General features: G+C 42.4%; 1 pseudogene; it reads left to right on the top strand.

Moving 5' to 3' along the window:
- The first annotated feature begins 11,476 nt into the window (after window positions 1-11,476).
- On the top strand, window positions 11,477-13,395 carry LOC133367992 (olfactory receptor 10A2-like; annotated as a pseudogene).
- The last annotated feature ends 657 nt before the right edge of the window (window positions 13,396-14,052 follow it).

Genomic DNA, 14,052 nt, shown 5'->3' with positions numbered 1-14,052 from the left:
TTAAAATTACACCTTTAAATTACAATATCATATGCACAGCCTAAATGTATTTACTTTTATACATAGTTTCATGTGGTTCAAGTGAAAATTCAGTAAGAAAACAATAGAATTCAAAGTAAAAACATTTAAGAACTACATCAAAATTATGTTCATTTTAACATTAAACTTTACTGTTACATGAGATACATTAATGGATTAGGTTTGCATAATCAATAACGGCCCAAATAATAGCCATATCTATTACGTTCAGTGGGTCGCATGATCAGCTATGATCCAGTGGGTTGATAATCTGGGGGAGCTTCTACAGCTTTCTCACGAGTAAAAACAGGCGCTAAAGAAGAGTCAAGCATAAATAATGACATTTACTACACACATGCTGGTCGATTTCTCTCTTCGCGGCTCCCTCTCCCCCAACTTAATACCAAATTATTATGATCTGCAAATTAAAAAAAAACCCAAACATATGCACCCTCCAACTCTTAGTGGGTCTTGCTCCTAGATTAACACTATCACACATATACTAGTTAAAAACACATACATTTACAGACGGGGGGGAGAGCCAGTTTGTTGAACCCCTCCAACTCTCTCTTGGAGATGATCAAGAATCCAAATCACAACACAAGAGCTCCCCCTTGATCCAAGGCTGGGCCACCCCTTCCCAGTTAAACAGCGTGGCTCCATTAAGCGTGGATTAAGTCCAGGGATGGCTTATTTCTGCCCACTGTGCATTTCTGAAGGTGTAGGTAGGATTGGAACCTAGCTAGTCCACTTATCGTGGCATCAGCTTTCCTGGGCTAGGGAACAGCTAGCCCATCAGACACATCTCGAAAGGCGGTGGGGTGTGGGTGTTGCGGGCCACCAGGGCTTGCTGAGGGGCCACTAGCCAGCTGCCAGCCCATTTCTTCCCCATCATAAACAAACGGCAAGTAGGGCGAAATGAAAACAGCCAAGGTTTTGAAGAGGGGGAAAAGAGAGAGAGAGAGAGACAAGCAGCAGGAGGAGTGTAACCCCCCCACGAGCGCACACAGCAGAGCCCCTCAAGAATATCCACCGAGGGCCGAGCGAAGCGAGCCATTTAAAGATGAAAGTGCGAAGGAAATAAAGACTCAATTTAATCTGTCTTAAACCCCTTCAATTTAGTGTTTGTGCTGGGAACCCAAAGAGTGAGTCCCTGATTGGGGATAAATACATTTTCTTAACATGCCTCGGAGCTATTACACCCAGCTCCAACACAGCGCTGTATTGAAGCATCACTGTTTTCATTACAGCCGCTAATAAGTCTTAATGTTATTAAATGCCAAGCGGATGATTGCGGGGGGGGGCGCGAGGAGAGACAGAGAGACAAGAAAGCAAACAGATGCCCACGTGCAACCTTCTCTTTCAGGCCGCAGCAACTACTGCATGTCCCTGCAAAGAAAATTCAGCAGAGGCCACTAATTTGAGAGCCCCCCCAAACCCAAACCTCTTCTCCTCCCATGTTGCAGTCTCCCAATTCCTGTATGGCCCAGAAATCTCCCTAGAAAGCTCTCCTGAGATGCATAGGACTCTGGATTTTTTTAGGGGGGGAATCCCTTCCCACCCCAGCGCCTGCCTCCTCTCTTCTCCTCCCGGGACTTTTACCTCTGCTTAAGGCATGTAAAGGGCTTGAGCCCTGAACCTTGCCAAGCGGAAACACTTGTGTTTCTAAACTGCAGCCCTGGGCTGGGTGCGTTTACTTGGGAGTTGCATCTGGGGTTGTTTGTTTTGGAGGGGGTGGATTTATTTCCGACTAGATGTCGGATCAGGTTCCGTCCTGTGGGAGATCCAGCCCGGTGCCCTTCCCTCACGCCTCCCTCACATGCCTGGTAACAGTCAACGGCACTGGTGTTGAGGCCCTGCCCCACAGGAGATCCAGCCCGGCACCCTTCCCTCACGGCTCTCATGTGTTGAGCTGTGTGCACGCTGCACAGGCAGGGCAGCTCTCTGCCATCTGCCTGCCCTGCTTCCTGGTGCCTCGGGGCGGGGCGGCTCTGGGTGACACCCCCTCTCATGGTGTCACCCTGGTGCGGTCCGCACTCCCTGCACCTGGCTAGTGACGCTGCTGGCCAGACCCCCAAATCAAATTATTTATTTATTTATTTATTTATTTATTTATTTATTTATTTCATTTTTAAACCGCCCATAGCGAGTAGCTCTCTGGGTGGTGTACAAAAGGATTAAAATACAGAATATCACAAGAAATAAACAGCAAACAAAAAAAGAGTTAAAATTATAACATTAAACGCTTAAAATGCCTGGGAGCATAGCCAGGTCTTAACCTGGCGCCGAAAAGATAGAAGTGTCGGCGCCAGGCGTACTTCTTCGGGGAGGCTGTTCCCAGTTCAGGGGCCACTACAGAAAAGGCTCTAGATCGAGTAACTGTCCTCTGGGCTTCCTGATGGGTTGGTACCCAGAGGAGGGCCTTAGATGCTGAGCGAAGTGACCGGGTCGGTTCATAGCGGGAGAGGCGTTCCACAAGATACTGTGGTCCCACGCCGTGTAAGGCTTTATAGGTCAAAACCAGCACCTTGAATCTGGCTCGGAAGCAAATGGGTAGCCAGTGCAAACGGGCCAGAACAGGTGTTATATGTGCTGACCGGCTGGTCCTCGTCAGCAGTCTGGCTGCTGCGTTTTGCACTAGCTGAAGCTTCCGAACTGTCTTCAAGGGCAGCCCTACATAGAGCGCATTACAGTAATCCAACCTAGAAGTTACCAGAGCATGAACAACTGAGGCGAGGTCATCCCTGTCCAGATAGGGGCGTAGCTCTGACAAAGCTATTAAAAAACATAAGAAGAGCCTGCTTGGACATGCCAACAGCCTATCTAGTACAGCATCTTGTTCTCACAATACTGACCAACCCAATACCAATGGGAAGCCTGCAAGCAGGACCTGAGTACAACAGTACTCTCTTTGATTATGATTCGTACCAACATATTCAGACAGTGGAGAGAGAACATAGCCATCATGGCTAGTAGCCATTAACAGCCTTATCCTCCATTTGGATTAATCTCCTTATGGGCCTTATGATCAGGGGAACTTCACTCCAGGGAAGTGTGCATAGGATTGCAGTCTGAGTGTTCTGTCTCCATAAATTGCTCCATAGCCTATAAATTTCCATACAACTAGTGCTTTTTTTGTGATAGAACTCACCGCTACAAAGTACTGGCATGTCATTTTTGCTGCCCATGGCAACCATTTTGTGCTGGCACCCACAACACTTTTATCAAAGTATGAGTACTAGCACCTCATTTTTACCAAAACCAGAATCAAAACTTGCATACAACCCTACTTGAATTACTAAAATGCTAATAGTATTTGCTCAAATTGTTGTGGCTTTGCAAAGGATTTAATAAAAGTATTTGTCTCACCAAATCAAATATTAATATATTTGCCTTTGCTTCACACCCAACAATCTTCATTGCATTGTATTTATATATTTAATAAATCCATATCCCAGGGTATGAATTTATTAAATAAATAAATAAATAAATAAGCATATCTTCCCTTTCTTCAAAAAGGGCAAAAAGGAGGAACCTGGGAACTGTAGACCAGTCAGCCTCATATCCCTGGGAAAATTCTGGAGTAGATTTTAAAGTGGTCAGTCTGTAAGCACCCTGAAAATAATGCAATGATTACTAGAAGCCGACATGGACAAATCCTGCCAGACTAATATTATCTCATTTTTTGATCTGGTAACCTTCTTGGTAGATTGTGGGAATGCTGTGGACATAGTATATCTAGACTTCAGCAAAGCTTTTGACAAAGTGCCCCATGATGTTCTGAGTTGGATGGAACAACTATCAGGTGGATCCACAGCTGGCTACAGAATCATTCTCAAAGAGTGCTTATCAATGGTTCCTTCTCAAACTGGGGGGAGATAAGGAGCAGGGTACTGCAGGACACAGTCTTGAGCCCAGTGCTCTTCAATATTGTTGTTAATGACTTGGATGAGCAAATGCAGGGAATTATCAGATTTGCAGATGATAAAAATTGGGTGGGATAGCTAATACCTTGGAAGACAGAAACAAAATTGAAAGGGATCTTAATAGGTTGGAGCATTGGGCTGAAAACAACAGAATGAAATTTAAGTGCAAAGTTCTACACCTAGGAAAAAGAAACCAAATGCTGTGGGGGATATTTGGCTCAGCAATACTACATGCAAGAAGGATCTTGGGATTGTTGTTGATCACAAACTCAATATGAGCCAACAGTGTGATGTGGCTGCAAAAAAGGGAAATGCTATTTTAGGCTGCATTAACAGACGTATAGTTTCTAAATCATGTGAAGTATTGGTTCTCCTCTATTTGACACTGATTAGGCCTCATTTTGAGTACTGCATCCTGTTTTTGACACCACACTTTAAGAAGGATGCAGTCAAACCAGTAGCTGTTGATGGTAGCCATTAACATTTATTGTTTTATTCATAACCTATCATATTTGTTTATTTCCTTTTCTTTTTTTTTCAACTCACAGGGAGCACAGCAGTCATTTATACGGTCACTGTCAGTCAGTGCAGCTCCACTTGCAAAGTCTCTCTCTCCTTCTGCCTGTTGCACTGCTTAAAGTGCAACTAGTTTACATTTTAACTCAGCCAGCAACAGTTCAGGTTCCAACTTTCAGAAATCAATCACATATATGAGATTAAAATAAATTAAACTATACAAGCCATGTTTCATTGTGAGGGGAGTGTGAAGGCTTTTGCAACTGTTGGTTCCTAAGGATGGGGTTTGAAGAGGGTGTTGTATTGTTTTACTGTTTTATCTATACTATTTTAAATTGAGTTTGAATTACTCCAATTGTATATTTAAATGGTTTTATTATTGCACATAGTTTAATTGTATTTTAATGTAGATTTTTTGTTTGCTTGTAATTATATGTACTTTTATATTTGGAAGCCGCTTTGAGTTCCAGTCCTTGGGAAAAGAGTGGGATAATAATAATAATAATAATAATGATGATGATGATGATGATGATGATGATGATAAAGGTCCACAGGGGATCACTTTGGGCCAAAGAGCTCTTAGCAGCCTGGCTCCTTTAAGAAGGCCCCTGAAGGGGTCAGAGCAGCCTCTCCATCAGCCAAGCCAGGTGATGGGTAGTGCAGCAAGTAACTGAGAATGTCTGAGGCTAATGAAGTTCTCCTGGAGCTGCTGAGCATAAATACCCCAGAGCTGGCAGCAGAGAACAATGGTGGGAGTTTTAGCCCAAAAAAATCTGGAGGGCCACAAATTCCCCATCTCTGGGCTAAAGGGTTGCATATAATCTTCAAGGAATGTAGAAGATGGCTGCTGGCAGGCAGGTCCGCTAGCGAGCTCTGGAGCTCATACCCGTCTTGCCTCTTTTTGCTATCTTTAGAGATATTCTTTGGAAATTTTTATTTTGGAACCTAACAGCATCAACAACACCTATTTTTGAAGGCTATGGGACTATTTTATTAGCAAGAAAACAGACTCTTTATCAGCCGGTGAGTCACAACTCTGCTTCGCACTACTAACTCAAGGAATATAATTTACCATAACAAAATCTAAAGATAAAACTACTTAGCCTTGGAGTCGACAATTTATAATTATACCTCCGTTCATCTTAGAGTTTAAAAGGCAAACCTTATAGTTTTTAAAATGGTTCAAACAAGAAAAAGATGTTATGAACAAGATCATAAATCAGACCAGGATTTGGAAGAATCTGGGAATGGGGATCAACAGCTTAAAATTACAAACTTCTTTTTACCAACTAAAGCAGACAAGACAAAGAGAAATGTGTCACGATCTATTGAGAAAACCCCTTCCCAAATCGAAACAGAACTATTCTGCACCTGCTTGAGTGAGGAATTCCAGGCAATGGATGACCCAGAAATTATACAAAGCCTGGTGTATGGAACATCCACAGATCCTCTTTTTGGGCAGACGCATACACCTAGTCTGACCAACTCTCTGCTGCAGGTACCTGAAAGCAAGGAGACGCCATCTTCCTCTCTGTACAAGGACACTGACTTACATTCCCCCTCAGACATTCTGTCTACTGTGCACGCTACAGACATCGACAGCCAGACTCCCGTTTTTACTCAATCACAGCCATCTTCTGCCTGCTCTACAGAAGTTACCGAAACCACGGAACTGGCACAAGTTGGCCAAAAACTACTTCTTACTGGCCAAAAATGCGTGCAGTTACAATTAGCCATCGTGGCAAAAGAGACTGAAAACATCAAAACCTTTTTGGAAGAAACAAACAACCTACTAAAATCATTTGTGGAAGAACTATCCAAACTATATTTGAGTTTAAACTACCCTCTTCCCCCCCACAAAACAACAACACTGAAGTGTGCAACCATAAAGAAACCTCGTATTGCACCTAAAGGGAAAAAATCCAAAAACATAAAAAATTATAAACTGCCAAGGAGCAAGAAGATGAACTTTCAGAAACTTTTTAAAGTACTTAAAGCTCAACAGCAAACAGCTTCGCAAACAAAGAATTTATCTGCTTCATCTATAGCGAGAACACCCCCTAGATCTTATTGCAAAGCCTTACCAGAAAGAAAAAGTTCAAATCTCCCAGAGCTACCTACTCACCCCAACCCGAGGCCCTATAGCGGAAAATGCTCTACCAATAACAAGATTTCACCACGAGAGAATACAAATGGGAATTGGCTTCTCAAATATAATTCAAACAAACTTGCACTACTGAATCTTCTTCTTCTTAACATCAAAGAAAAAGTAAACATCAGGAAGCAAAGAGTGTGTTACGCCCTCCAGTCGTTAGGTGTAATGGATTTACGGCCTGACGATATCTCGTATGTGGAATTCCTTTACACTCCCTCAACAAAAACGTCTGCTTTATTTACCTTTAAATCGGCTGAGACAACAGGACGGATAATTGCAAATAAATCCCTTCTCAGCTACCATGGAATATCCGTTCAGAGACATTTCACAAACCTGGCTAGTCCAATTTCCTTCTTCACAAAGAGAACTCCAACAACAAACCTTATCTCTTCACAAGAGAGGAGGGAGTTTTCCTCGAACAGCAGCAAAAATATATCAAACTCTGGAAACTGGGGTCCATTCCTGGAACAGCTTCCTCTTAAAAGCACATTAAACATGAACTGCTCTTCTCTATCATTAGGATCAACTATGCTGGAAAAGAATTTATCCCCTTTGACTCCCCCAGCACAAGAAACATTAAACTTTGAAACACTTAACTCCATAAACTCTGATCTTATTATTTTGGATGAAGTAAGCTCCTCCCCACTACCAGCTCCCATTTTCGTTCTGATACCGTCACCTTCTTCTCTGGTAAACAGTAAGGAAAATCAAGATCTTGCGTTTGACTTTGCTTGTGAGGGAGAGTAGGAACTATTAAATAGTTTCCATACATTCACTGAGAGTGAACAAAGCGAGGTCATAAACAAAATGCAGAAACTGTTAAACAATCTAAGGGCAAAAAGGACATGCTCCAGATATTTGGATGACTATGAACTGAACTCACCATCCAGCATTCAAGTTTCTCCTCTGAAAGTTCCCTTAAAGGTACTGCCACATTGTTACTCTAATGTTTGTAGACCTAGCACAATATGTGATGTGATAGTACATGAGGTTCCTGAACTGACTTGACAACCCTTATTAAATTCTAAAAACTCGATTCTAACCTGTGAATCTCCTGAAAAAATGGTAAACCCTCATTTCAGGACATCACAGCACTCACTCTGCAAATCTTATACAGCAAAGGAAATTTCTAATCCTACGAATTCAATTATTAATACATGCCAGGTTTCTGTTCTCTCACCTAATTTTACATTCCACCTTCTCTCCTGGAACATTGCCGGGTGGAATGCCAAACAAAAAAATCCTGACTTTATTACTTTTCTGAACAAATTTGACTTAATTTTCTTACAGGAGACGTGGTGTACCCTTAAATTAATAGTGGATGGTTTCTCTTGTTCATGTTTACCAGCGACCTATTCCCAACCCAGTTCCAAAGGCAGACCCAAAGGAGGCCTAGCCATACTCATTTCTACTTCTGTAACAGCTCGCTCTATAAGTTTAACCCCTTGTAAAAGCATTGCACAGGCTGTTTTATTATCTTTTAGCACATTTTCTCTTCTGTTAGTAAATGTTTATATTCCCCCTCATGCCTCTCGGGCACAAATTGACCGTGACTGGGATGTTCTTACCATTTATCTAACATCACTCGAGGCTAAATTCCCCAAAGCGCCTCTCATTGTTATGGGTGATTTCAACGCCAGGTCTGGCCCCCACAATGATGCACTATTTGCTTCAAACCTTTGGGGGGGCGAGGACACCGCCCCATACTTCCCAGGCTATGCTAGGACTTCCAAGGACCCCAAGATAAATTATGGTGGAATATGTTTATATCGATTCCTTGCTAGCCACAGCCTAATAATGTTGAATGGTCATAAGCAGATAGATTCATGTGCAGAATTTACCTACATTTCTGGCCTCGGGTGCAGTGTCATTGATTACGCCTTGATCTCGCATTCTCTGTTCAGTTTTATTTTGGACTTTTCTGTCGGCTCCAGACAGGATAGTGATCACCTTCCCCTTACCTTTTCCTTTTATCTACCAGAACGTGGTCGCTTGCCCCTTACCCATAAACCAATGGTAAATCCAATCCACCCCACCCATAAAAGGACCTTTTGGACTCCCACAGTAGCCTCTAATGTGGCCTTATTTCTCACTTCCCCCTCTGCCCTGTCCTTACAGAGGGAGATCATGCATGCTACTGATTCATATTTAGCGTCAATAGCGTATAACTCCTTAACTACAAACCTTAAAGCCTCTATTATCCCGTCATCTTCTTCCTTCAGGGCTCCTCCTACCACTGGTTTTCCCAGATGGTTTGATAAAGACTGTCTTGATGCTAAGAAACAGCTGAGACGGCTATACCATCAATATCGACACCAAAATTTAACCGCACTCCCCCCTGAGTATTTTATTATCAAAAAATACTACAAGCATATGATAGTCATCAAAAAAAGGCAGGTGATGCATGAAGACTGGGAAGCCTTAATTCAAGCTTCCAGATCAAATAATTCGAAGTGTTTCTGGGAGCTGGTCTCTGGTTCTATGAGCCCACTAAATCCGGCCCCTTGCTACATTTCCCCAATCCTCTGGGAGAAATATTTTTCTGCAAACAACGAGACTGTAAATGCCGTTTCCTTTATTGATAATTTAACAAATCTTCCCACTTGGCCACCTGTAACCCAAAAAGAAATTATTGATTTGATTGCTAGCTTGAAATCCGGCAAAGCTCCTGGACCTGATAATATACTTTCTGAAATGTTGAAGGCGCACCAAGCTTGGTGGGCCCCTCTTCTAGCAAATTTCTTTACTCTGATCAATAACTCTGGATGCTTTCCTGAGTCTTGGCTCGAATCCATAGTTATCCCTATATTTAAAAAAGGGAACAAAGAGGACCCAGCAAATTACCGCCCAATTAGCCTCCTTTCCATTATTGGCAAACTATATGCCTGCTACTTAAAAGAGAGACTCTCATCTTGGTTGGAGGAGAATAATATCCTTGGGAGGGAGCAGGCAGCTTTCCGGAAAGGTAGGTCTGGGATAGAACACTGTGTGATTTTAAATCACTTAGCTGAAAAGTACAAGAACCGCTGTGGTAACGGGCTGTTTGTTGCCTTTGTCGACTTGAAATCGGCTTTTGATTCCATCCCTAGGGAGATACTATGGGCGAAACTCGCAAAATCTACGATTGACAAGAGACTCCTCTTCTTAATTAGCCGTCTGCACCACCACACATCCTTTCGTGTTAGATGTAGTCGTGAAGGACATCTTACAAACCCCATTACTACAACAAAAGGAGTTAGACAAGGCTGCATACTAGCCCCACTTTTATTTACTTTTTTCATGAATGATTTGTCCCTTTATTGTCAATCCCCGGACTTCCACTCCCCTAAGTTAGCGAACCTGCATTGTCCCTTGTTATTGTATGCAGATGACGCTGTTCTCCTTTCTGTTTCTAAAGTAGGACTCAAAAGCCTAACTAAAGCTTTTATGAGTTTCTGTCATGATAACAAACTATCTATAAACTTTTCCAAAACTAAGATCTTAGCTTTTGCCAAGCACTCTCCTGCTCACGCATGGACAATTAATACCCATAAAATAGAACAGGTTTCTCATTTCAAATACCTTGGTATACTTCTTCATTCCTCTCTGCCCTGGACTCCCCATATCCGTGGGGCTATTTCTACTGCTCGCAACTCAGCCAGTGGTATTCAAAGGTTCTTCTTCACTAAAGGAGGACAATACATTCCGGCAGCCCTAAAGGTTTTTAGATCCAAAACTATTTCTCAACTTCTCTACGGGGTACCTTTATGGATTGGCGCCTTCAACTCTTCTGCGGAGGCAGTTCTCTCCTTGTTTCTCAGACAAATTTTTGGCGTTCCCAGGTGCGTTCCTGCGGCGGTCCTTAGGTTAGAATCTGGCCTAGTCTCACTTGAGTCTCAAGCGTGGTTGGCCGCCCTAAATTTCTGGTTTAAAATGTCTTATGAAAAATCTACTGGCTATCTCCCTTTACTCTGGGAAGACTCTTTTACCTCGAAATGGGCCCGAACGTTTACAAATTACCTTGCAAGTATTGGCCTCTCAATTGAACATCTGATGTCCCTCGCTCCAGAGACAGTTAAACATTCTATCCGGACTCGTATTAGTGATATGGACTTCCAACGCTCCATAACTGCAGCCACCTTGACCTGTTCTCCTATTCACTTTGGTGTGAGCTTTGCGCCTATGCTCAGTGCCCCTTATCTGGAAACTCTTACGATCCCCAAATATCGTCTAGCCTTTACAAAGGCTAGATTTAACTGTCTTATCTCTGCCTTACTTGAAGGGAGATTTTAACGTATCCCGTATGCAAACCGATTATGCCTTTGTGGTGTCAGCGCCATAGAAACTCTCTCTCATGTCATCTTTGAGTGCGCCCTATATGACGATATTTGCTCCAAATTCATAACCCCCATCATAAATAAATACCCCTACAAACCGCTTAACTGTTTATTTTTCCATCTTTTGTCAGCGGCTAATAAGGATACTATCTTGCCAGTTGCTAAATACATTTTCGCGGCTCAATCAATTCAGAAGGCATCTATCCCTTCAGAAGCTTCCGCCACCCTACTGTAACTGTTTTTCTTGTTGTTCTATTGTTTTACTGTTTTAACATGACTGCAACTTTGTAACCTTTTGTTATAAATGTATGTAGTTTTATTTATAAATGTCTTTTGGTCTATGACTGTATCAATAAAGATTGATTGGCATATAATCTTTCATTTTTTTTTAGGATAATAATTTTTGTTTTTCCATTTCCTTTTTTCAGATGATTTATATCAGGGGATATAAACTGGTAAATCATACCCTGACACCTGCATTCATTTTCCTTGTGTTTTAGAATTGTTGGAGAATCCAAGTGTTACTCTGTCTTGGGTTTGTTGCTATGTACACCCTGACACTTTTGGGAAATGGCCTCATTATCATCCTGACCCTAGTTGACTCGGCCCTTCACACACCCATGTATTTCTTTTTGAGGAACTTGTCCTTTTTGGAGATCTGCTACACTTCAGTGACCCTCCCCAAGATGCTGGTCAATTTTCTGTCTAAATCCAAGACCATCTCCTTTGCTGGCAGTGCTGCTCAGACGTATTTTCTTATTTCGCTTGGAATGGTTGAATGCTATCTTTTGGCTGCCATGCTGTATGACCGCTATATGGCCATCTGTTCTCCATTGCATTATGCACTGATTATGACCCCAAAAGCTTGCACTCAGATGACAATTGCTTCTTGGCTCCGTGGCAGTGTGATGCCCCTCGGCAATGTGGTTTGGATCTTCACCTTGCCCTACTGTGGTCTCAACGAGATTAACCACTTCTTCTGTGATGTGCCACCAGTGCTGAAATTAGCTTGTGCTGATACTAGAAGGAATGATATGTCCATTCTGGCATTAAGGGTGCTTTCACATTGCACTTTATTCCATTATTCTGACAGTTTCTTGACCTTTCACACAAGATACCAGGTAGCTCCGGAATTCTGGTAGAATTTAGTGGAAGTTTAGCACAAATTTCCGTGATAAATGATACCAGAAATAATCCATTAGCAAGGCTTGGAATCTGGAAGATAGCGGGGGTTTTTCACTAGCTGCAGCCGCTCACATACAGGCATCCTAGCATGCAGTGCTTTCCTGCCCTTTTATGTTATTTTTTTCCTGTTATTTTTTTTTACCACTATTCCAGCATTGGTGCAGATAGCAGCAGCATTACCCTCACAGAGCCCTGTGTCAATACAACTATCGTGTCAGATGCTAAAGGGAGAGGGGTCGCATGGTGACGGGATGAGATATTAGACCTCCTAAACCAGCCTTTTCCAGCTAGTGGGCCACCAAATGTTGTTGGACCACAATTCCCATCTTTTCTGACCATTGGCAATGCTGGCTGAGGCTGATGGGAGTTGTGGTCCAACAACACCTGGTGGCCCACTAGTTGGGAAAGGCTGTCCTAAACCTATGGGGTGAAGAAAAAATCCAGTTCCAATTAAAGAGCAGTCACAGAAATATAGATATTTTCAAGGACATTTCAAAAACAATGTAGAAATGGGGCCATAATAGATCTGCTGTTCACTGTAGATCAAAAACCAAATGTATGAGGCTTGACTTTAAAAAGGTGGCTGCCCACAATTCATTGTCTGGGCATCAGTGGATGACATGTCTATATTATAATCAGCTTCCATGAAGGAACTACACTGCACATGTGCTGCTACCAGAGGAACTGCAGTGCACACGTGTATAATGGGAGAGGGATGAAAATGAGGCTCTGTTCATTGCAGCCATGTGAAATACATTTGTGCAAAATGCCGGTATATCAGTTAAAAAATCACTGTTCCTTAGCACAACAGGTACTGCAGTGTGAAAGGGATTTTAGAAATCGGGACAGAAGTGCTTTTTAATCTGTTAAACTAGCGCAATAAGCTCCATGTGTGAAAGCAGTCTAAGTGTGCTAATCACGTTGTCTCCCTTCCTGTTAGTGCTAGTTTCCTACATTCATATACTCTACACTGTAATTGAACATGCCATTACCTGAAGGTAGGCACAAAGCCTTCTCCACATCACATCTCATAGTGTTTACCTTGTTCTACGGCTATGACAGTGCCATGTACCTGCGCCCCAAATCCAGCCACATTGAGAACATAGACAGGCTGCTTGCCCTATTCTACTCCATTATTATGCCCATGCTGAATCCCATGATCTATAGTTTGAGAAACAATGAGGTGAAAGATGCTCTCTGGAGGCTTAGAGGGAAGAACATTTTTTTTGTGAACCGGGCTAATACATTTGTGGGAGAAGGAGCTTTAGAAAATGAATAGTTCATGTTTTATTTTGCTTTAGTTTCTCTGAAAAAAAAATAGAGTCCCTTTTCTCTATTATTTACAATAGGGATTTCCAGAATTTGTATGCCGACTTCCAGTTCAAAGGGTGAAACTCTTGAAGATCCTATCTCTAGTCATGGGAACACATCCGCTCTTTTTCAAAGTGTGTTCTACCTGCCCAGCCTGTTCTCCCGTAGTTCTGCCTTCCTTTGCTTCCTGGTCCTTCGGATATTCTTGTTTCCTGTACTTCGTATTTAACATAAGGGGCTCACAATCTGCTGTGGGTCAGATAATGTCAGGTGAAGCGTTTGACTGGAGCAAAAGACTTAAGGCATCCTAAGGAAAGCTCAGAGAGAACAAAATTTCACATGGAGCAATTGAGAAAGCTCCTTGATCTTAATTTTACTTCTGAATACCAACTATTGATGGAAGGTAGCTCAGTGTTACCGTTTCTGCCTTGCAACACTGAGGTCCCAGGTTCAACCCCACATTTCCTGGAGACCAGCTGCCAGTCAGTAAGGACAATTCTGAGCTAGATGAGCCAATGGACTGATGCAGTATAAGGCAGCTTCCTATGTTCTATCTCCGTATGAAAGTGGGGCTTCATCGACCCTCCCATTTGATTTAAACAGGAGCCATCAGAAAATATTCCTT

This window comes from Rhineura floridana, chromosome 11 (assembly GCF_030035675.1).
Source record: "Rhineura floridana isolate rRhiFlo1 chromosome 11, rRhiFlo1.hap2, whole genome shotgun sequence".
Lineage (NCBI taxonomy): Eukaryota > Metazoa > Chordata > Lepidosauria > Squamata > Rhineuridae > Rhineura > Rhineura floridana.
Note: the sequence above shows the minus strand (reverse complement) of the source record. Positions and strands in the feature narration are given on the sequence as shown.